Here is a 23097-nt window from a genome sequence, read left to right on the forward strand (position 1 = left end):
TCTGTGTCTCCCTCTCTCTGACCCTCCCCCGTTTATGCTCTGTCTCTCTCTGTCTCAAAAATAAATAAACGTTAAAAAAAATATTTAAATAAAAAAGAAAAAGAAACTTCATAGTGGTTGAGTCTCCCTGCTGGAAGGTAAGTTGAAGCAACTCCAGAATCTTTCAAGCCTGGAGGATAGAGATAATACCTGAGTCCACTGTTCCAGATCCTTCAGGGTGTACTTTCTTCATGTGCTCAATCATGAGGACCCACACCCTAGCTGGTCTCAGCCAGTAAAGGCTGGCTGAATGAGTAAGTCTCAAGGGTTAGTTAAGGGTGTGCGGCTAAACCTTTGACAACTGGCTAGGGGGGTGGGGAGGGAGTGCTGATTAATGGCTTGCCAATTCCCATGGTGTGAATGCTCTCACTGGGGCTGCTTTCAAGCTACCAGCACAACACCACTCAAGGCAGAGTCGGGGGTGCTCAGTAGCCCGCCGTCAGGTATAAAACCTCCACCATGCAGCTACAGTAGATGTACGAAATCTCAAGAGCGTAGATAATAGTAAAATGTGGTCAAATAATTAGTAAGTGATGAGTTTTGAGTCTTTATTACCTTTGTTTTTAATATAATGGTTTAGTCAAAAGTTTACATCATTTACTATTTAATAATGATTATATTGAACAACTGGCTGGCAACGAGTTCTTGCAAGCCAGTATGAACCAGTTCGAGAACATCCCTGGTTCACAGCTCTTACCAGCCAACTCTTTTGTCCACAGACACACACACACACACACACACACAGCCACTTCCCTGGTATCACGCTGGCTGAACGCAGTGAGTTCAGACTGGTGTCAGCCTTGGCCACCTGGCGGACTCATCTGACTTAAGGAGGATCCCACCCTCTGGTGAGGCTCTCTACCAAGGGTGAGAAATGCCAGATGTACGGTAGCCTCATGGGAACTTTATTGCCTGGCCTGTGAGTCATGCCTCCATGCTATAGATTCTTGACTTTGAACTTCAGGGAGCAGGGAACTTGAATTTTAACCCTTTCCCTCCCAGGAGGCATTGGGCTCTCAGGAAAACAGGTCCTCCAGTTCCGGAAGGGCCTGATCTGCGTATGAACGAATGGGGAAGATTTTGGGGAGGGAGGAAAAATGAATCCTGTTCCAACATCTCCCAGGACCGAGGGACTACTTGTCCTACATTTATAGAACCAAAAGAGATCGTGAGTGACTCATCACTACTTCAGGATGATTTACCCTCTACAGGACAAATGGTCCATGCCTGCTACATTCGTGTAAGCGACCGCAGGAAGCCACTTAACAGGCTTCCACAGAACAAAAAAGATACTCTTCAATGCGATTGTCTATCCTTGACTGTGGAGAGAGGCAACTTTCACCGCGGAAAAGAAAAACACAACTTTCTCCACGGTGCATTCTTCTGGGAGAAACCTCTTGTCCCCCTCCCTCCTTCTTTTTGTCTTCTCCCCCACCCTTCCTTCCTTCTCCAAACATTTATACAGTGCCTTTCTGAAAGCATGCCACCAAGCGCTAGGAATGCCAAGATGAGTCAGCGGCGAATCTACCCTTGCTCCCTTTCAAGTCGTTCTCCACAAATCTGCCAGAGTGCTTTTTTAAAAACGCAAATCAAAAGGTGACCCAGCTCTCCTCTTTTCCATTCCCTTCCCTTCTCTTCCTTTTTCTGCCTGTCTTTAAATATATATAAACATAAATATATATATTTATATTATGTATATTTTTATATAATATATATATTTATATCAATGTATAATTAAATGTAATTAGTTAAATATACTACATTAATGTAAATAATTAATGTTTAATTAATTAATTATAAATTTCATTTATTTATTTATTTACTGGCTGCTTTGTTTTCCTTCTTCATCATAAAACGTGCACCAGGGAGCTAGAGGCTCAAGGAGGGGTGAGCCGGTGAGGGAGGCGGTATGACTCAGTGGTGTTGAGAGATGGGCCAGGTAGAGGTAGGTTGAGCTCTCTGGAGCCAGGTTTATCACTCTTGGAGAAGGGAGGCACCAATAGGGCAAGGGGAAACAAAATAAACTTCCTGGTGGTGGATTGCAGCTGGATCTATCACTGTAAACTGTGGTTTAGACAGATACATGATAGATAGATAGATAGATAGATAGATAGGAAATAAATATGTGTCTGTATATGTACACTGTGTGTTTCCTAGCTCTGCCCAGCAGAAGAACCCAGAAGGACTGACACCCCAAGTAGCAACAAGAATTCTTAGTGCTCGGGGCGCCTGGGTGGCTCAGTCGGTTAAGCGGCTGACTTCGGCTCAGGTCATGATCTTGCGGTCCGTGAGTTCGAGCCCCGCGTTGGGCTCTGTGCTGACCGCTCAGAGCCTGGAGCCTGTTTCGGATTCTGTGTCTCCCTCTCTCTCTGACCCTCCCCCATTCATGCTCTGTCTCTCTCTGTCTCAAAAATAAATAAACGTTAAAAAAGGGTTTTTAAAAAAAAAAAAAAAGAATTCTTAGTGCTCAGACATTGGTGTCCAGCCCTACTCTCCACTGTAAGGGACCTTGGTTTCCTTAAACAAATAGCTGATTCCAGGGTGGGGCAGAGAAAGAACGAGATAGCATAAGAATAACATTTTGTTGCACCAGAGTGTAGGGAATGTCTCCAAAAACAATGAGGACAGGTCAAAAGGACACACAAACCGTCCTGAAGGGGCTTCTATGGACCACATTTGGGACAATTTGAAGATCAAAATAATGATAACCTATTGACTACAATCAACACCTGTAAGTCTACGCAGATATAGGCATATAAATTTAAAAAAATGAAGACAATTATTTCTTACAGTGGAAAGTCAACTAATAATTGCAGAAGAAATAGCGGTGTAAGGAATTTACCTCTTGGATTCATCTGCGTCATCATTTACTCAAGAAACATCAATGGGCGGTGATGGATATGGGTAACAGTGGTGTAAGGGAAGGGCCCAACCCCCTCACCCACCATCTCCTGGCCACTCCTGGATCAGCATGGGTGGCAGCGTTCAGGCAAGGCTCCCTCAGATCATACCTGCAGTGCTGACCAGGGTGCATACCTCCGTCTGCCTCCCGGGCTTCTTGCCCACGCTCTATCACAAGCCTGAATTTTATGGAAATTTTATGGAACGATTTCAGAAAAATCGTTCCTTGGAACTAAACGCTGTGTATCTTCTGTCTTCTTATAGAATAATGATCAAGGGGGAAGGGCAAAATAGGTGAAGGGGAGTGGGAGACACAGGCTTCCAGCTATGGGATGAATAAACCACGGGAATAAAAGGCACGGCATAAGGAGTGTAGTCAACGATACCGTAATAGCGTGGTGCGGGGACAGATGGTAGGCGCACTCGCACTGAGCACAGCGTAATGCACGGACTTGTTGAATCGCGGCATTAAACACCTGAAACTCGTGTAACATTAAGTGCCTACTTTACTTAAATCAGGGGCGCCTGGGGGTGGCTCAGTCGGTTGAGCATCTGACTCTTGCTTTCAGCTCAGGTCATGATCTCGTGGTCATAAGATCAAGCCCCACGACGGGCTCCGGGCTGGGCATGGAGCCTACTTGGGATTCTCTGTCTCCTCTCTCTTTGCCCTTCCCCCACTCAAGCATGCACACGTGCACATGCTCTCTCTCTCTCTCTCTCTCTCTCAAAAAACACAACAAAACACAACAGACTCACACTAATTAAAAAAATAATAGGGGTGCCTGGGTGGCTCCGTTGGTCAAGGATCCAACTCCGGCTCAGGTCATGATCTCCCGATTCACAAGTCCGAGCCCCACGTGGGGCTCTGTGCTGACAGCACAGAGCCTGCTTGGGATTCTGTGTCTCCCTTTCTCTCTCTGCCCCTCCTCTGCTTGCACTCTGTCTCTCTCTCTCTCTCTCTCTCTCTCTCTCAAAAATAAACATTAAAAAATTAAAAATATATAGCAACAAAGGGTTGGCAATTTAATCATGTGGCGTGCTGCCTGCCTAATTGGTTACTGGTGTTACAAATATAAAATGAAGTTGCTCCTCTAAAAAAAAAAAAAAAGAAAAAAGGAATGGTAATAGCAGCTAACATTTATTTAGTGCTTACCAAATGCCAGGTGCTTTACATGTGTTTTCCCGTTTAATCCTTACAACAGTCCTTCCAGGAAAGACGGCTCTTAGCCACAGCGTCCACGTGAAAACACTTGGGCCCAAAGACATGAAATTATAGTGAGAAAAGAAGCTGACTCATAAATGCCGATAATGCGAGGGGGAGGGACAGGGATTGCCCTAGACAGGCCCCACGAAGGTCACGTGTAACGCCAATGTTGGCATTAAGCCTCCAGCGGAGCTCATGCCCGCTCAGCTATGGGCCCCTGTCTTCCGGGCACGTCTATGCCTTCAAATGCAATTTTGTCTCTCGTGCACACACCCAGAGTGCCTATGATGCGATGGCCTGAACTGAAGGGGGAGGGGTGGCTGGAAGCCTAGGAGTGTGGCGAAGAGGCTGGCGGGAGAAGTCAGGCCAGGTGCAGGCAACGAGGGGTGTATTTGCAGAGAGTTTAAAAATAATGAAACCAACTAAAAGCCATCTGGTTTGTATTACCAGCGTGTAGCATGGCGATTCTACACAACGTCAGTGACAAAATGCTCCTCCCAGCCAAAGGCTGACCCTTCTACCCACTACCACCCTGCAATGCCCCCCGGTTGGATGCGATCCAGCCTCACTGGAGAGCGAGATTTACCGAGTTTCGAATTCCCGGAACTTGCAGCGCCTCCGTATAGTAGGCGTTCAATAAACACTGACTCCACCAAACATAACCTTGAACTCAGATTACGTGTGTGTGGCCCTTTAAAACTGGCCTGGCGCTCCCCCAAAGACACGCCTCGGTCTCACCTATCACAAAGGAAACTTGCCACAACACGGGCCCACTCTGTTACAGCACAGAGGAAAATTGAGGCAATCACCCAGGGTACGTAGGCGAAGTTGGAGCTTTGCTGGAATGGTAGAAACAGTTGCCTTCATTTTTCTCTCTGTGCTGGCAGTAGTTATCAGCCGCACCACCGAGTGATTTTATTTATATATTTTATTTCCCTTGTTTTTTCAAAAACCAGTGAAAGTCACCTCATAATTTAGAATATTAAAGGATCCACTAGTTCTAGTCGGCCTTGGGATCCTAAGGGAAACTAAGTGTTTAGAAAACCCTCCTCCTACTGCTCAGACACCCTCCACACTCTGAAATTACCCCAACCGGCTCATAATTGGGACCAGCTGGCAGGATGAGAGAGGAGGCCCCTGCACCGAGCCAGGAATCGCGTTACAAATTTCATCCCTAGAAAGAAGCTTGACTTGCTCCTTTAAGGGTTAAGAGGTAGGAGGTCAAAGCACAGCGCTTAGGAGCTGGGCTTTAAATTGGCTACAGGGAACCTGAAAACAAAGGGTGTTCACATTAGCAACCGTGGCTCCTTGCTTTGTCTAGGACAAAGTGTGTGCAAAATAGCCCAGGCGACCGTGCTGGGCTACAGCCTCCGCCGAATTTCACTTTACAGCCTGTCTTTCCAGAACTGGCATCGTTAATTTGTATGCTGCCCAAAAGCTGTCCTTTTCCCAAAGCCCTCCTCACAAAGCAGATGCAGACCTCCAGAAGTGCACCGGAAATAGGGTGGGTTCGGAGAGAGGGGTGTCCGTGACGCTCTTAGTCTCTAATGTTTCTGGGACTCTGCTCTCTCCTGCTTTCTCGATAGACTTGTCAGCTCTCAGCTTTGCACTCCCACCCCCTTTCCTGTTGAGCCAGAACTACAGCTTTGCTCTTGGAGAGCAATTCCTGAGGTCTGTCCACCCTGTCTTGGCATTGGGCTCTCCGGCCTGGACTGGGAATCTGGAGGGAACAAAGCAAGCCTCTGGAGTGAGTGCACGCTTATTCTTCAGTACAGCCAAGTGTCAGCGGTGGCCCTTAGTGGCTGGTGGCCACTGTCCCCACCGAGAGGTTTTCGGTGGTGTGACCTTGGCTGTCTTCTCTGGTGCCAATCCCCTTTGGTTCTTCTAGCCTGTTGCCCAAGCCAGATTCTCCAGGCTTCCTGTTGATTCTGTGAACGATTTGATCGCTTTCCAATATTTTTTTTTTTTTTCCCTGCTTAACAGAGTCAATTTCAAGTGTCAGAAACCAAGACCCCTGACTGGTTCGGCATCTGTCCCTGCAAGACTTAGAAAACCAACCCAGTGCTTAAGAGGGAGAAGTAGAGATGAAAGATGAAAGATGGAGCAGCGGAATCAAGAGAAGGAATTAGCAGAACGGGGTGAGGCATCATGGAAGCGTGGGGAGAAGGAAGGAGAGTCACGGTCGAGGGAGGAGTGGTGGGGGGGAAGGAAAAGAAAAGAATTGGCAAGTAACGAAGACCAGCCTAGAAGAGGTCTCTCACCTTGCTAACGCTAGTAATAGGAGCCTCGAAGGAAATTGCCAAAGTGGCCTCCCTGAGGTATTTCTACGTTTCTATTTTTGGCAGACAATGTGGTTTCAATGGTTTTCTGTGACTGTTTCAGGAACAACAGTTCCTTGATTTGGACTTGCTCCTGGAGAGAAATGAAGGTGTGAGCGTTTACTTCATACATTTATCAAATGTGCTGCATGCTTGGGAGCGCACAGATACATGGGCACGCGTATGCCTACTGTGATATGATAAATATATGCATGAGGGAAATGGGGCTCCGGCTCGTTGTATAGGTGGGGAGATTTTATGGAACAAGCCTATTTAATATGTCAAAGGGAAAACATTACTTACGACGCCCTATTAGCACATCATTCGTCTTACTGGGAAGACAGAATGAAGAATATTTAACAATTAATAGAAATCATAGGAAGAATTATGATTAAGTGCCATCTGCTGGCTTCTGTGGGTTTTATTTTTATGCAGCTTTGAGCCTGTCCTCATAATTATCGAACGTCTCTCTTGCGCTGAGGGTGAACTTTCCGTCCACATTTGGCCTCTTAACAGATGCCTCGTTTTTGCGGATGTGTTCACGTGTGCACGTGTGTATATGTGTGTGTGTCTGTGTCTGTGTGTGCGCTCACGCGTGCGTGTGCCCGCACATGTGTGTGGATGTGCATGTGCGAGAAAGAAATTAATTTGGAAAAACAAATTCACCTTACAACAATCCGTCTTCCTCTAAATTCTGATTTGAGAGAGCAGACTTGGGTTTATTTTAAAATTCTGTTTTCGTAGCAGATTGCCAAAGCTCTGTGTGCTTAGCATGTGTATAGAGGGGGAAGGCAGGGGGATGGTCCTTTGAAAGGGACTTCTCTCTTCTGTTTCATGCGTCTCCTCTGAGAATGTATAGAGTTTGCATCTCAAAAGCTCTGTCTAGTTGACAGCAGGTGAGGAATTTCCATGTCTCATTTGGATGACATTGCAACAAGCAAGCATCAAGTCAAATCATCTAATCGCTCAGAAGTTAGTGGAAAGGGAAACTCACCTGCTCCATGTGAGCATATGTGACCTCCTCCCCTGGGTCTAGTTTTGGATTTTGGACTGTAAGTGCTCAGCAGGAAACAGGTCTTGCTGTTAGTAAATTACCCTGACTTGTGTTTACGTGGGGAGCCAACAGGCTTAGGTCAGCCCTGCTCTCCAACTAGACCCTTGAGCTGATGGTTTATCTGGGGAACTCACATTCCAGATCCATTGTTTGCCTGGGATTAATGAGATTGATTGTCAATAGTTCCCGAGTAATAATGGTAACCATTTACTGACTGCCCACTGTGTACTACAACATTGCAATAGACTATTGAGAAATAAATACTTCTATGTTCAAATATTTATATATTTGAAATTAGTCTTAGAATTTCAACAATGTCCAGCGAATGTCCTTTATTATTTTAGTGTTACGTGGATGCATAAAAGCAGAGGTAATCGTGTTATAAAATACAGTAATAAAGTGAACCTATCCTGTGACTCGAGATTAGAAGTGGGATGTCACCAAGTATCATTACGTTGTGGCAGATTCTTCACGTGCTTTCGCTCCGTTTCTCACACTCTTATGGACATTGGTGTTATTCTCCCCACTTTACAGATCAGTGCATTGAGGCTCCGAAGGATAAAGTGACTTCTCCGTCGCTCACAGCCGGTAGGTAGGAATGGTGGTGGGGTACACGGCAATCTTCATCTCTTCCGTCCCTGTGGTCAAGGCGGACCCCTCTGCCCAGCCCTATCCCAGGCACTCCAGGTGACTAGTTCGTCTTCTGGGGCTGAGGCAACATCACGCTCCTGAGAGATTCCAAGCTGTCCTCTCCCTGACGTGGCCGACTCTATGAGTGCTGACTCATCCCCATGGTGCTCACTGTCACTGCTCACACCCATGGCTTCTTCCCACCGTCACCTGAGAGTCTGCTCAGGTGGGCCAGGCAGGTTGGAACTGCCATGGAGTGACTGCCAGCAGGTGTGGCCATGAGTCATGGCGCCCAGGATCTGGTGGATAGATACCGCCCGTTCTTTGCCGCCACCCCTCCCCCCCCGGGAGTGGGCCAACCCCGGGTGTGTTTTAGTCTGTCTGACCTTCACCAGCAGGGCCGTGTTCATGAAGGCTCTCCGTGCTTATTTCCTTTCCTTCCCCACCCCGCTTCCACATTCCCAAGTAAGCTACTTGCACTCACATCCCAGGTTAGGGTGGCCTCCAGGAGAGCACCGAGCATGGGTTCCAGAGGGCCAGCTACTCTATGATGCAGCTCCCCTGGGGGCTCTGTCATGGTTGTTCACAGCCCCAGCAGCTGACAGTGCTGCCTATAGACAGCCTTCAGCTGTCCCTCGGCTGGCGAGAGTTACCTCGCCCATGGTCGACTCCTGACTGACCTGGCAGTGAAGGATCGAGCTCTCTTGGCTCAACCCCGGACAGCTGTGGAGGGCGATTCAGGCTCCAGACATCCCCTGGGTTAAGGTGAGGTGGCCGCGGGCCTCGCCATGGCTCATCTCCTACCCTGGCACAGTCCCGTTGCCCTCTGCTCTTTTGCACGGGTGTTGATCCCAAGGCCACTTCCCAACAAGGCCCTGCGTGTTAATCTCCTCTCGGAGTCCCCTTTGCCGTGGGACTGCTGCACCCCAGCAGCATGTGCCCCTGAGGACTGGGGAGAGCAGGAGCCGGTGTCCGGACGTGGACGTGTACTGGGAGTGAAACTGGCCCAGTGTTGGGTCAAGTCGCTGACGCTTCGGGGTTAGTTTGTTAGTTCGGGCTTGCGCCGTGAATTTCAATTTATCCGATGCCAGTGCCTTTGTGCAGGTATCATTTCACTTCCTAAAAATGGTTATTCTTCCCCTGACTTTGGCTAGCAATTCTAACATCTGCTTACATCTGGGCTGCATTTGGGTTTCTCACACATTGTGTCCTTTGACCTTTGTGGTCCAGGAGACTGCTGAGGCCGCCACCCACCTCTCAGTGCAAGGTTTCAGAGGCTTCGAGTGACTCAGCTCGCGTCACGCCTCCGGGCAGGGACTTGGCTTCCGGGCCTGGGCCTCTAGCAGTGTGCTTTCATGATGCTGCATGCCCTTAATTCGGTTTCTCCAGGACTCTAGCTCCGGCAGGAGGGGTGGGGGGTTGGGGGGTTGCTTCTTAACACACGGAACACGTTAACTCCCCGCGCAATTGTTTCAAGTTTATTTATTTATTTTGAGGGAGAGTGGGAGTGCAAGCAGGGGAGGGGCAGAGAGAGAGAGGGAGACAGAGAACCCCAAGTAGGCTCCGTGCTGTCCGCGCAGAGCCCGATGTGGGGCTCGATCCCCCAAACCATGAGATCATGCCCTGAGCTGAAATGGAGAGTCCAACGCTTAAGCGACTGAGCCCCCCGGTGTCCCGGGTCCACACACATTTTTAAAGGAACTCCCATGTACCACACGCCGAGAATACAAAGATGGATGAGACACAGCCCCTCTTCTCAGCCTTGTCACAGAGACAAGCAGGTGGACACACAGTCACAATGCAGTGTTCCACGTAAATAAACGGCGCGGAGCAGGGGCCCAAGGACCCAGAGGGGGCATCGCAGGGAACGTGGTGCCTCAATATAATGTCTCTCCCGATCAGACATGGCCCCCAAATGTGGAGTAATGACCGATCGGTGGAGGCCAGTAGTGTGGGGGGTAAAAGAATTCACCCGAAGGAGACAGAGGCTTCCCGAATACACCACAAGGGAACGGCGGGCAGGACAGCAGAGGAGAGACTGTCTGCCATGAGGCAGTGGGTGGGGGCTGTATTTAATGAGGGAAGGTGGGGAGGTTTGGGGATGCATGGAGTTCTCCCCTTTTTTGGGAACTGTGCCTGGTTGTAAGTAGCCCGTTGGACAGTTAGGGCCTATGGATATTTTGAGGTGAGTCGCCTGATGGGCCTGTGTGTATTCAGCCAGGGGGTCTCTGTGGGCCCTTTCTACATTCCGTTGCTCGAGCCTGTTTGCCTAAAAGCAGCCTCTACAGGGAATATGCTGTTTGAACTAGATCTTAAAGACTCAAGGGTGCTTACTAGTGCAGTAAGAGGGGTGAAGGGAATTCTAAGCAGAGGGAACCATCTATGCAGAGGCATAGAGACAGGAAAAGAGGGGCGCCTGGGTGGCTCTGTCGGTTAACCGTCTGACTTCAGCTCAGGTCATGATCTCACAGTTCGTGGGTTCGAGCCCCGTGTGGAGCTCTGTGCTGACAGCTCAGAGCCTGGAATTTGCTTTGGATGCTGTGTCTCCTTCCCTCTCTGCCCCTCCCCCCCCATTCTCTCTCTCTCTCTCTCTCTCTCTCAAAAATAAACATTAAAAAAAAAAGAGAGGAATTTGGTTGACTAGAGCAGAGGGTGTGAGGTCGGGGGTGGGAGGGGGGGCAGTAGGTCAGGCCCTTTAGACGTTATTATGCAACCAGAGGATTTATATTACCAGATTTGCTTTTTCGAAGGGAAATAGTAATCCTAATATGTATTGAGGAATTAGCATGAGCTATATATTTAACATAGATTATTTCACTTATTCCTTGTAAGAGCCTTATAAGATAAAGAACATTACCTCATTTTTGGATTATTATGCTTATTGGAGAAGCCCCTCTGGCAGCAGAGGGGGGTGGGTAAACCAGAATACACAGAGCCTGATGGCAGAGAGAATAGGAAGGATATGACATTCCGGGCAAGAAATGACAAGGCCCTCAGCTCAGGGGCTGCAGAGGGAAGGAGAGGAAAGTTTGGCAGTCGGAGCTGCTTCTGTGGAATTTGGTGACTAGAATGGCTGAGGCTGGGAGGCTGGAATATTCCATCACCCATGGAAGGGATCACTGAGAAGGCAGATTCATGGTGGGGGGAGGGGGGCATGTTGCATTTGAAATTCCGGTAGATGTCCAGGTAGAGATGTCTATGGAGGAATTGGGTGTATGGGTTTGGAGACCCGGGGAGAGGCCTGGAGCAGTTATCAGATTTGGGATTCTCTCCCTGTCGTTGGACATCGTGAGGTGAGCGACAGAGAGCAACAGCCTTGGCATCAAATCCCACTTCATCATTTACTGATGGTGCGACCTTACGCAAGTTAATCTGTGACCTCAGTTTTCTCATTTGTAAATTGGGGTTGGGGGCGGTTGATAAGGCTAACATCGGAGGGTTATAATAAGCATTACAGATGCCTAACAGAGTGTCTAGGACACGATAAGGGGAGGAGGAGAAGAAATCTCAGGTGGAGAGTGTGTACAATGGGAAGGAAGCACGGTGAGGCTGGCACCCTGGAGAACAGCAGTTTTCCAGAGGTAAAGAAACAGAAGCCAGCAAAGGGACAAGAAAGACGTGCTCAGGAATCAAAAGATAGACGTGTCCTGGGAGCAAAGGGAAAAGATATTTTCTAGATGTTTTTTGCAGGTATCAAAGCCGAGATGAAATTTACAGAAAAAAAAATCAATGGCAAATAAATATATGAAAAGATGCTGAGTCATACTCCTTTTTCTAGAAATGCAGGTTAAAATAATAATGAGGCACCACGTTTCATTATTTGATTGGTAAGGATGATTGTATTTAGTGATATTTAGTGTTGGCCAAGGTCGGAAACAGATGGTCCCAGATACTATGGGAACATACCTTCATGGACATTGATGTTATTTTTAAAAAATGGGGTTTTTTGAGAGAGAGAGAGAGTGGGAGAGGGGCAGAGAGAGAGGGAGACAGAGGATCCAAAGCAGGCTCTGTGCCGACAGCAGAGAGCCCGACACAGGGCTTGAACCCACGAACTGCGAGAATATGATGCGAGCCAAAGTTAGACGCTTAACTGACTGAACCACCCGGCGCCCCCATTCATGTCATTTTTTAAAGGGCAGTTTGCCAAAATATATCCAACTTGTGAATGCATATGTCCTTGACCCAGACACTGCACTTCTAAGAGTTTGCAACAAACTCACACGTTTACAAAGATGCATCTTCAGTGGTATTAATTGTGACATTATTTAACGTGGCAAGAGAAATTGAGAAGCAACCTAAAAGTCCATCAAAAAGGGACTGGTTAAATAAAATGCATTGCACCCTTGTATTTTAACTGGGGTGGGTTGGGAGAAGGTAAGGGTGGGGATAGGAATGCAGACACCTTGGAATAGGCATGCCAGAATTACTGAGGCTGTGTGCGCACGTGTGTGGGTGTCTGTGTGTGTGTTGGTGGGATACGGTGAATAGGGGCCAGAGGGTCGTATGCCCAGTGTGGGCTGGCAACCCTGTGGACGAGATCCACGTTGAACATAGCTTTGTTTTGTTGAAGAGAGAGGTACGGATGCCAGACTACGTGGCCGTTCTCCCCAACCCCATCAATCTTTAATAACACTGTAAACATCAGAATGGATTTGGTATGATTTGGTATGATTGGATTCCTTGTCAATGCTGGTCAAGGGGCTGAGTTTTGTGTGAAGCATGGCATGGGAGGTAGCCTGCCAACATCTGGGTCTCACATGTGCCGTGCATGTGTGAAGGATTCTAGAAGTGTCCGCAAAAGTGTTATCGGGGTGACCTCTGAGACGGGGCGCTGGGGATGCCGTGTGGATATGGACTTTTCAGTTTATATCCTTTCAAACCACTGGCATTTTTGCTTTAAAAACTATTTTACAAATTATATGGTTCAGACAATGCAAGAGTGGAGCGAAATAGTGACTCCTCACCAGCTGAACAGAGTCCCAACTTTTTGTTAAAGATTTGTTTTCAGTTTATTTATTTTGAGAAAGAGAGACAGCACACGCATGGGAGGGGCAAAGAGAGAGAGAGAATCCCAGGCAGGAGAGAATCCATCGATAGCACAGAGCCCGATGCGGGGCTCAGATTCACCAACCGCGAGATCGTGAACTGAACCGAGACCAAGAGTCAGACACTTAACTGACTGAGCCACCAGGTGCCCCCGAATCTCAACTTTGCTTCTGATTTACCATTTGGATGACGGTAAAGAAAACAATGATTTCCACAGAGAAGTAGAGGCGGAGACATTGTGCTTGCAGAAGGTTGGGATGGGACGCATCCCTGGAATTATATAGTCATGTCTTATGGAAAAGGAGTGTTTGCTCTACTTTATTATACATTTAAACATTTTTTAAAGATGTTTATTTGTTTTTGAGAGAGACCGAGCATGAGCAGAGAAGGGGCAGAGAGAGAGAGGGAGACACAGAATCCGAAGCAGGCTCCAGGCTCCGAGCTGTCAGCTCAGAGCCCGACGTGGGGCTCGAGCTCGCAATCTGTGAGATCATGACCTGAGCCAAAGTCAGACGCTTAACTGGCTGAGCCAGCCGGAGGCCCCTCTTTTTTATTATATTTACATGGTAGCTAGTAGGTGCTCAACAGCTATTGATTGGCTTTATTGATGTTCAAAATATTTAATGCTTTGTCCAGCGTTAAGATATGCACGTATATTCTGATTTCACCAAATTCTACGGGGACCGTAACTCGGTTCGTTGTGACCTGCTACTATGGTAATAACCCCCTCTCTGGGTTGGGCATGAACACAGCACCATTCTCCTGACTGATATCCTGTGTGAGCCATCAAACCAAAACATGACCTCAGAGCGCCAATGAATCGCCTGCACGACACTTGAGAGTTACGTACACATTATTTTCATCTCTGGGGCGTTTCAGTCTCACTTTTACAGCAGTTCTGAAATTTACCACTTAACTCAGCTCTCGAGGAGCCAGGTGCCTTTTACCAGCTCCACAAGTTCCCGTTGAAATCACGGGACTGAAATTGCCCATTTGGAAAGCAGAGGAATTGTTTGTAATGCGGCTCCCCCAGGCAGGCTGGACGCAGAACTGGAAATGATCACGGCTCGTCTGGCGGGAGAAGTCCCGCACAGATATTTCCACTGAGGCAGACTTTCCTGGCTGCACCACCGAGACCCTCTGTGGGCTGGGGTCCCAGCGCTGTGTCCACTGTCGGGAAAGAGCTGCTTCCTCCGCCTCCCCCGGGACACCCCTCCCTTCATCTCTCCCTCCCTAGTGCCCATTTAATGGATTGATAGATCTGGACAGTTGATTTCCATTTATGCAGCTGAGGCTGCTCATGGCTGTGACAGCTCAGAGGGGCCACCGGATGTTTTTAACTTTGTCTCCTAACGTTTTATTATAACAATTTTCAAACATTCAGAAAAGTTGAAAAAAGAAAGAACAGTGCAGCAAACTCAGCACAGAGATTCTTTTTTTTTTTTTAATGTTTATTGACTTTTGAGAGAGAGAGAGAGAGAGAGACACACACACAGCATGAGTGGGGGAGGGGCAGAGAGAGAGGGAGACACAGAATCCGAAGCAGGCTCCAGGCTCTGAGCGGTCAGCACAGAGCCCGACGCGGGGCTCAAACTCATAAACTGTGAGATCATGGCCTGAGCGGAGTTGGCGCTTGACTGACTGAGCCACCCGGAGCAAGGTGTCCTGAAGTGGTTGTCTGCATGGGGCCATTTTCCCGGGGCTGTCTAGATGTCCACACCGAGTCCCCGAAGAGGTTTGGTTTGGTTTTGTTCCTGTAGTTGGTGTGGTTGTTTAACGTCAGCAATTTGAATGCACCACTCCACTTTTCTCCCCGCTGGAGAATCAGAAGTATCTCTCTGGTTTTTCTGCGTTGCCTGATAAAAATTCACCTGTACCTGCTTCCGATTCTGTGTCTCCCTCTCTCTCTCTCTGCCCCTCCCCCATTCATGCTCTGTCTCTCTCTGTCTCAAAAATAAATAAAAGGTTAAAAAAAAAATTAAAAAAAAAAAAAGGGGGCGCCTGGGTGGCTCAGTCGGTTGGGCGTCCGACTTCGGCTCAGGTCACGATCTCGCGGTCCGTGAGTTCGAGCCCCGCGTCGGGCTCTGGGCTGACGGCTCAGAGCCTGGAGCCTGCTTCCGATTCTGTGTCTCCCTCTCTCTCTGCCCCTCCCCCATTCATGCTCTGTCTCTCTCTGTCTCAAAAATAAATAAAACGTTAAAAAAAAAATTAAAAAAAACAAAATTCACCGGTACTGATGACTTAGTGTAACTAATCTCATAGTGAATTCTGGACAACGGCGGAAAATGCCACGCAGCTTCTTACTCATTTTATTAGCCTAAAAACAAGCCATAAAACATTGAGTTATAAACAGCTGTTGTTCCCACACGGTGCCTATAACAACAGGACACCAGGGACAACGGCAAACATTCAAACAAGCCAGGAGGAAAGACATCTTAACCATCGTCAGTTAATGCCGATGAGAGGGATGGGTTTTGGAGTGTGAGGAAGTCTACGAAAAGGGGATACAGAGGTTGCCAAGACCAGCCCCTGGCGCTGTCCACTTTCTTCCATTTTTGTAGAGGCCCCTGCTAGAAAACTCTTCGATATATGACGCCTTTATGCTCTGCCTCGTACTGGCTGCAGGCCTCTGAGCCACTGACTTACCCTCTCTGAAATTGTTACCTGTGAAATGGAGATAATAAAATCCATCTTGGAGACCTAAGGTTAGGATTACATTAAATTATGTATGAAAAGTGCTCTGTCAACTGCAATGTATGATATGCATTTGGTTATCACGAACACGCAGATAAAATGCCACCGTGGTAGCGTGCATTTTATTGCATTAAACTTTTTATGATGACGTTTTCAAACACACACTAATGTGGGTCTGAATATAATAAATACGTTTACAGTGAATCACCATGTACCCATCACCCAGCTTTGCCATTTATCAACGTAAGACCAACGGCACTAGATAAAGCACCATCTCCCCTGTTACTAGATTATTTTTTAGAACAACCCCAGACTTTATAGCACTTCTATTTTATTTATTTATTTACAAAAATTTTTAATGTTTATTTATTTTTGAGAGAGACAGAGACAGAGTGTGAGCAGGTGAGGGGCAGAGTGAGAGGGAGACACAGAATCCGAAGGAGGTTCCAGGCTCCGAGCTGCCAGCACAGAGCCTGACGCGGGGCTCAAACTCATGAGCCGCGAGATCATGACCTGAGCCAAAGTCGGACGCTCAACCGACTGAGCCACCCACACGCCCCATTTTTTTAATTAATTAATTAATTAATTTATTTATTTATTTATTTTTAATTTATTTTTTTACATTTATTTATTTTTGAGAAACAGAGTGAGACAAAGCGTGAGCAGGGGAGGGGCAGAGAGAGGACACACAGAATCTGAAGCAGGCTCCAGGCTCTGAGCAAGCGGTCAGCACAGAGCCTGATGCGGGGCTCGAACCCACAGACTGTGAAATCATGACCTGAGCCGAAGTCGGACGCTCAACCGACTGAGCCACCCAGGCGCCCCTATTTATTTATTTTTTAAGTAAGCTCTCTTCTCTACCCAACGTGGGCTTGAACTCACGACTTTGAGATCAGGAGTTGCAAATCTGTATTACTTCATTAAAAAATACTTAAGGAGAGAGACAGGACTTTTAAAAATGTATATCCACAGCACTTTTTTTTTAAAATTTTTTTTTTTAACGTTTATTTATTTTTGAGACAGAGAGAGACAGAGCATGAACGGGGGAGGGCCAGAGAGAGGGAGATACAGAATCTGAAACAGGCTCCAGGCTCTGAGCTGTCAGCACAGAGCCTAACGTGGGGCTCAAACTCACGGACCACGAGATCATGACCTGAGCCAAAGTCGGCCACTTAACTGACTGAGCCACCCAGGCGCCCCAACAGCAACATCTAAAAGAAATGAAAGGTAACCTTAATGCCATCTATTATCCAGTCAGCATAAAAATTCTGATGGTCTCATAAATGTTTTTTTCTCTGAATCAGGATTCAAACAGGGTCCACACATGCCTTCTGGTAAGATTACTCAAGTTTTAAAAAATCGATATGACAGTCTCCCAGCCCCAGCTTTTTTTTTTTTTTTTCAACTTGCTATTTATTTGTTGAAAAAAGTAGGTAATTCGTTCTACAACATCACCCCCAGTTTGCATTTGGCTATTGTACTCTCATGGTCTCTTTTTCATGTTCTTCTATCCTCAGTGTTTGTACAAACTCGCGATTATATCTGGAGGCCTGTTTGGTTTGAGAATAAACTTCTGGTGGCAGTCTTGCAGGGATGTGCTATTTCCAGTTCCATCACATCAAGGAGGCACACGTTTGGTTGTCTCCTTTTTATGATCTTAAGGCTGAGCGGTGGGTTCACATAGTGATCCAGGTTTTGTGAAGATTGAAGTTTCCAAATTGAAAAGCTTCCTTTTAAGAGCAAGAATCCAAAATGACAAATATAAAATTAGGTTCTGGGTCTTAGAGGGAAACCATGCTGGGGAGGGACATTGAAACTTATCCTGTATTAGCTCACGGTAACTCTGCCTCTGGATTCAGGGGCAATGAACGTGATCTATCCCTTACTATGTTTCCCATCAGCCTTTTACTGCATCACCCACTGATGGTCACTGCCTACATCCAATTTTTGTTTTACTATAAAGTATTCTTTTTTTTAAAATCTTTATTTTTGAGAGAGAGGGAGAGCATAAGCAGGGGAAGGGCAGAGAGAAAGGGAGACACAGAATCCAAAGCAGGCTCCAGGCTCTGAGCTGTCATCACAGAGCCTGACACGGGGCTCAAACTCCCAGACTGCGAGATCATGACCTGAGCCGAAGTCGGCCACTTAACCGACTGAGCCACCCAGGCGTCCCTACCATAAAATATTCAAATTCTACCATTCCTTGAGCATTTATTACCTGGTCTTCTTATATCAATTATTTGATTACTGTGAGAATCAGTCAAGGTCTAGGTAGGAGACAGAAACCACACAGTCATTTGAATAGAAAAAATGTAACGCAAGAAATTATTAACAAGTAATAGAAGCCTAGCCATAAAGGGTTAAGTAATTCTAAAGAACATAGGAATAGTAGATACAGGGGGTGCCCGTACCTCCAGAGCAGAGTCGGAACACCCAAAGGGGGTGACACACTGGAAGAGGGTCTCCCCAACCCCAAGGATGGAGAGAGTGGCTGTAACTCACTGGAGGGTGGAGAAGTTCACTGAAATCCTTTAGGGCTGTGGGCAGGGAACTAGCCCCTGGGGTGCTGACGCAGTTCGATAGACAGCTGCCCACGGGGTGCTGCTAAAAACTCACCGAGGGGTCCTCCATAACTCTTGGCCACTGTGCACCACAGAAAGAAGCAGGAAAACCCAGTGGGACCAGGAGGAATTCCTTCCTCCTGTAATGTCCTTCTAGCATCCTCTACTGACAGATGCTTAACACTACATCAGGTGGCACCAGGAGAAATGTTTACAGGGTCCAGAACCAGTATCGATCGCAACGCACAACCAAGAAGGTTGGATTCGGGCTGGGAAGCAGTACATGAGTAGCCGGCACACCATGAAATACAGTTCATGCAGGAAAGGCAGGATAGGCGCTTTGTCCTTTCCTTTTATTTTCCACTTTCCTGGATGAGTCAGTGCCCTAGAAACCTCCAAAGATTGCCATCATGATTTCTACTGTTGTTTTGAAATCATTATGAACTTATGAATTTTAACGTATCTGAAGTGCTCGATCCGTTGTCTTATTATTCCTTATGATTGGCAGCATATATTTTAAACGGATTCAATGCATAAAAAATGCATGTATTCTCTCCTTTAATGTTTGTGGGAGAAAAGATGGAAAACTGTCTTAAAACTTGTGGACACATTATAGCAGAGAAACCTATGGCACAGAGGAATCCAAGCTGGAGGATTTCTTTTCTGTTGGCTCAAAAATTACCCTGAAGCATGTGGGAAATCTTGACCTTGAATGCACATCAGTCAGAAAGTAAGGAAAGGAAGCTTTGTTAATCACAGGTGGTTACCCTGTTGAGTTTCCCAATCCGTGTGTCTTGAGCCACGCATATATTCACGCTTTCTGTGTGTGCTTTGGGATGGCCGAGGTTGGGAACCATCGAGTTAGATGACTGAGGCGGATTTTTCCCCCCAGCGTGGGCTGAGCCAGTATTTCTTACCCGCATGCTCTTTTACTGTGACTTTTCCATGTGTCCCTCAAGAGGTGGAGCCTAATTCCCCTCCCCTTGAGTCTGTTCTGTCTGATGATTCATTTGCAACCAACCAAACGCCAAGCGAGTGGTGCCTTGTGATGTCCGAGGCTGGTTCAGAAAGGCCTTGGAGCTCCCGGGTGGTTCTTTCAGACACCAGGTATGAAGTCCTACCACCCCGCGGTGGCCAGACTGGAGAGGCCATGTGTGGGCTCTCGAGCCGACAGCCTGTGAGACCAGTTGAATCTTCAGATAGATACTCCAGCCAACTTACCCACAAGAGAGATCCCTAAGTGGGGACTGCCCAGCCATGTCCTCCCTAAATTTGTCACCCAGAAGATCATAAGTAAGCTGATATGGTTGTCCTGAGATGCCACATTTGGGGTAATGTGTAACTCACCAATAGTAGCTGGTATAAAGGCCTTGAAGGCTTTTCCTACTCAGAGGACTAATCGAGATCGTGTGCAGGTCCATACATTATAGGATGCTGCAGAGATTTGCAAAAAGGAGGTGTACTTTTAAGCTCTGATCTGGGGATTCCTTGAGAGCATGAGCTAGCCATGCTCATTCCTCCAGAGGCCGTATGTCTTTAGGTCTCCACAGTCACCTGTCACCTAGTCTGGGGTGGACCAGTATGCTCTCCTGGTCACTCTCAGGTGTTTGCAGCCCCATCACTCATCTCCTGGGTAAGAGCAGAAGACCAGTGGCTTTCCTTCTGATGTATCTTGTTGTGTTAGCTCTTGGAAGAATATGCTATTCTTGAGAAACAGGGAGAGTGGAATAAGGAATGTGCAATCTAGAGTCAAAAAACCTGGGTTCGGGGCGCCTGGGTGGCTCAGTCGGTTAAGCGTCCGACTTCGGCTCAGGTCATGATCTCACGGTTTGTGAGTTCGAGCCCCACATCAGGCTCTGTGCTGATGGCTCAGAGCCTGGAGCCTGCTTTGGATTCTGTGTCTCCCTCTCTCTCTGCCCCTCCCCTGCTCATGCTCTGTCTCTCTCTGTCTCTCAAAAATAAATAAATGTTAAAAAAGAATTTAAAAAAAAAAATCTGTGTTCAAGGGGCCCCTGGGTGGGTCAGTTGGTTCAGTGTCTGACTCTTGATTGCGGCTCAAGTCATGATCTCGTGGTTTAAGAGTTCGAGCCCTATGGTAGGCTCTGTGCTGAGAGCACAGAGCCTGCTTGGGATTCTCTCTCTCTGCCCCTCCCCCACTTGCTCTCTCTCTCTCTCTCTCTCTCTCTGAAAATAAATAATTAAAATTAAAAAAGACCTGGGTTTAAGTGCAGATTCATTCATGTACTAGCTATGTGAACTTGAGATGATTGAACAGATCCAGCCTGTCTCTCTCCCCATCTGAAAGCGGGGATAATAATCTGTGTCCCATAGAGATGTCTTGAGGATTAAGTAAGATTACACCTGTGAGACCCTAGGGGTGTCAACCAGTTTGTGCTTCTTTTCACTATTTTGATGACTTTTCATTTTGTTTTTGGAAAATTAAAAAATACAGAAGGTACAGAAAAGGAAAGAGCAATCATTCATGCTTTCGCGGACTGGGAATTAGCACCGTGGACATCTTGACTTACTTCCAGTCTTCTTTTTTTTTTTTTTTAACCGCTGTGTTGGTTATTTTGGAGACGCTGAGAAAGAACACGTATGTATTAGAAATACTTTCATCATACAGAAAGTGCCCCCAAATATGGAGTGCTTCATGACAGTATAAGTTGTCAAGTACAGGGGACATGGTCATCTCTGTGCCATTCCAGTATTTTCGTATCAGTGATGTCCCTGTTAGCATCTGGCACACTTTTTATTTTATTTTTAGAGAGAGACAGCATGAGCAAGGGAGAGGGGGGAGAGGGAGAGAGAAAGAGAATCTTAAGCAGTCTCCATGCTCAGTATAGAGCTTGATGTGGGGCTCGATCCCACAACCCTGGGACCGTGACCTGAGCCGAAATCAAGAGTCAGGACGCTCCACTGATGGAGCTGCCCAGGTGCTCCTGGCACACTATTTTTAAAAAAGTTTTTAATTTATTTTGAGGGCAGGAGGGGCAGAGAGCGAGGGAGAGAGAGAGAATCCCAAGCAGGCTCCGCACTGACGACAGAGAGCCCGATGCAGGGCTCGAACTCACGAACCGTGAGATCATGACCTGAGCTGAAGTCAGACACTTAACCGAGCCACCCAGGTGCCCCTAGCACACTCTTCAACACCAGGATTTTTATCGGTACATATGACAAAATGCAATTTATTCTACCATCACCCCCCTGGTCTTTAGGGTGCCCTTTAACTCGGTCACTATTTGAGTACAACTATTTACTGCCCTGGCTGGACCCTCCCATCCTCAGGACCTCAGGAGGCAACATTCTCCACGGTTCTGGTCAAGAGGAGAACCTTCTCCACCACCATCTTGCCCCCTGTCTCTTTTCTGCAGCAGACCGTGCCCACTGCCATATCCCACTGCCTGCTCGGCACAGCGTTCCTTCGGCTGTGTTGCCGCTGTTACAGGACATACCATGGGTTGGATCGGAACCAAACTTCACACATGTGCGTCCGCATTTGGTGGCGTAACCGTGAAGGCTGTGCGGTCTCCAGTGTGTGTGGCATGCTGGCATTAATTCCCGTTCTACTCTTTCGGAACTCCCTTCTCTGTGGGTCACATGGCAGTCCTGTCCACGGTCGCCTCTGGACTTGTTTTGTTGTGATTTATTCTTCAGCCTTTGTGACTTCACACCCTCTCTGCAGGGTTGGCGTCTCTCCTGTGGCTCTGCTCCTCTGGGGTCCAGCAGCCGGGAAAGGCATTGCCGTGATCCTCTCTGGTGGTCAGGGTTGAGGTGTCTCTCGCCGGGCACAATGAAACTACGTAAGACTCGGGGAGAGCGGGTATCATTACCTGCTTTCCCAGAAAGGACTTATTTTCAGCTCATCTACACATTTCTGGGGGGGGCTTAGGAGCCTCCCAGGCTTCAGCGTTCTTGCCTGTGAGCCTTGGTATGAGATGGTAAAGAGAAAATATTGTATCTGTTAAAGAAGGAATTATTCCTGGCCCTGGTAAGGCACAGTAAGGCTGACTTTATTCGGGGTGGGGGGGACTGTTGTGATAGGTACAATGGGGTTTTGCCATGGAGGAAAGATATTGGGCTCTACTGAATCCAACAAGGAAAAGTGGGAATTTATGGCCAAGGAACAGGCCGAGGGGGCGGGGGTGGATGGAAAACTAAGAGAAAACAGAAGGAAGGCTAAATTGACTTACCAGGATTCCTGCTGAAGGCAGGCCAGGCCATATCTGATCCGATATGAGGATGACCAGATATTCTCACTAAACTGACTCAGCAGGATTCTTGCTAAAATTGGGCAGTGTAGACCCAAACACGGAAACCCAGCCTGAGGGCCTAGGTGCAAAGAGAGTTCAGAGGAACCCGGCTAGGATTTGCTTGAGGAGAAGGTCTTTGTCAGACAGCAGGTGAGCTCAGTGCTCAGAAATCCGGGGATCGTGACAACGCGTGACCTGGCACCTCTTGGGGCTGGGTCCTGGGGGACAGATGGGTTGCTGGCTACATCATTCGCAGCATTTCCTGCTCCCTGGGTTTCCCCTGCCCAGCAGCCACAGCCCCGCCCAGATTGAGGAAGCATAGCAAGGAGCCGAGAGAAAAGAGGGAGAGGGCCTGCTTGGGTTTCAGCAAAGCAGGAGCTGAGGGCAGGAGGCG

At 47.5% G+C, this 23097-nt stretch overlaps 1 long non-coding RNA gene across 2 annotated transcripts in view; it reads left to right on the plus strand.

Moving 5' to 3' along the window:
• The first annotated feature begins 4913 nt into the window (after window positions 1–4913).
• LOC131504107 (uncharacterized) overlaps window positions 4914–23097 on the plus strand; it is a 54736-nt gene continuing 36552 nt past the window's right edge. For both annotated transcript variants that reach the window (XR_009257778.1, XR_009257779.1), the window contains exons 1-3: window positions 4914–5648; window positions 6128–6282; window positions 8051–8104. This is a non-coding gene — a long non-coding RNA (uncharacterized LOC131504107). The remainder of the gene's footprint in view (window positions 5649–6127; window positions 6283–8050; window positions 8105–23097) is intronic.

Source organism: Neofelis nebulosa, chromosome 2, assembly GCF_028018385.1.
Source record: "Neofelis nebulosa isolate mNeoNeb1 chromosome 2, mNeoNeb1.pri, whole genome shotgun sequence".
In the NCBI taxonomy this organism is placed as follows: Eukaryota; Metazoa; Chordata; class Mammalia; order Carnivora; family Felidae; genus Neofelis; species Neofelis nebulosa.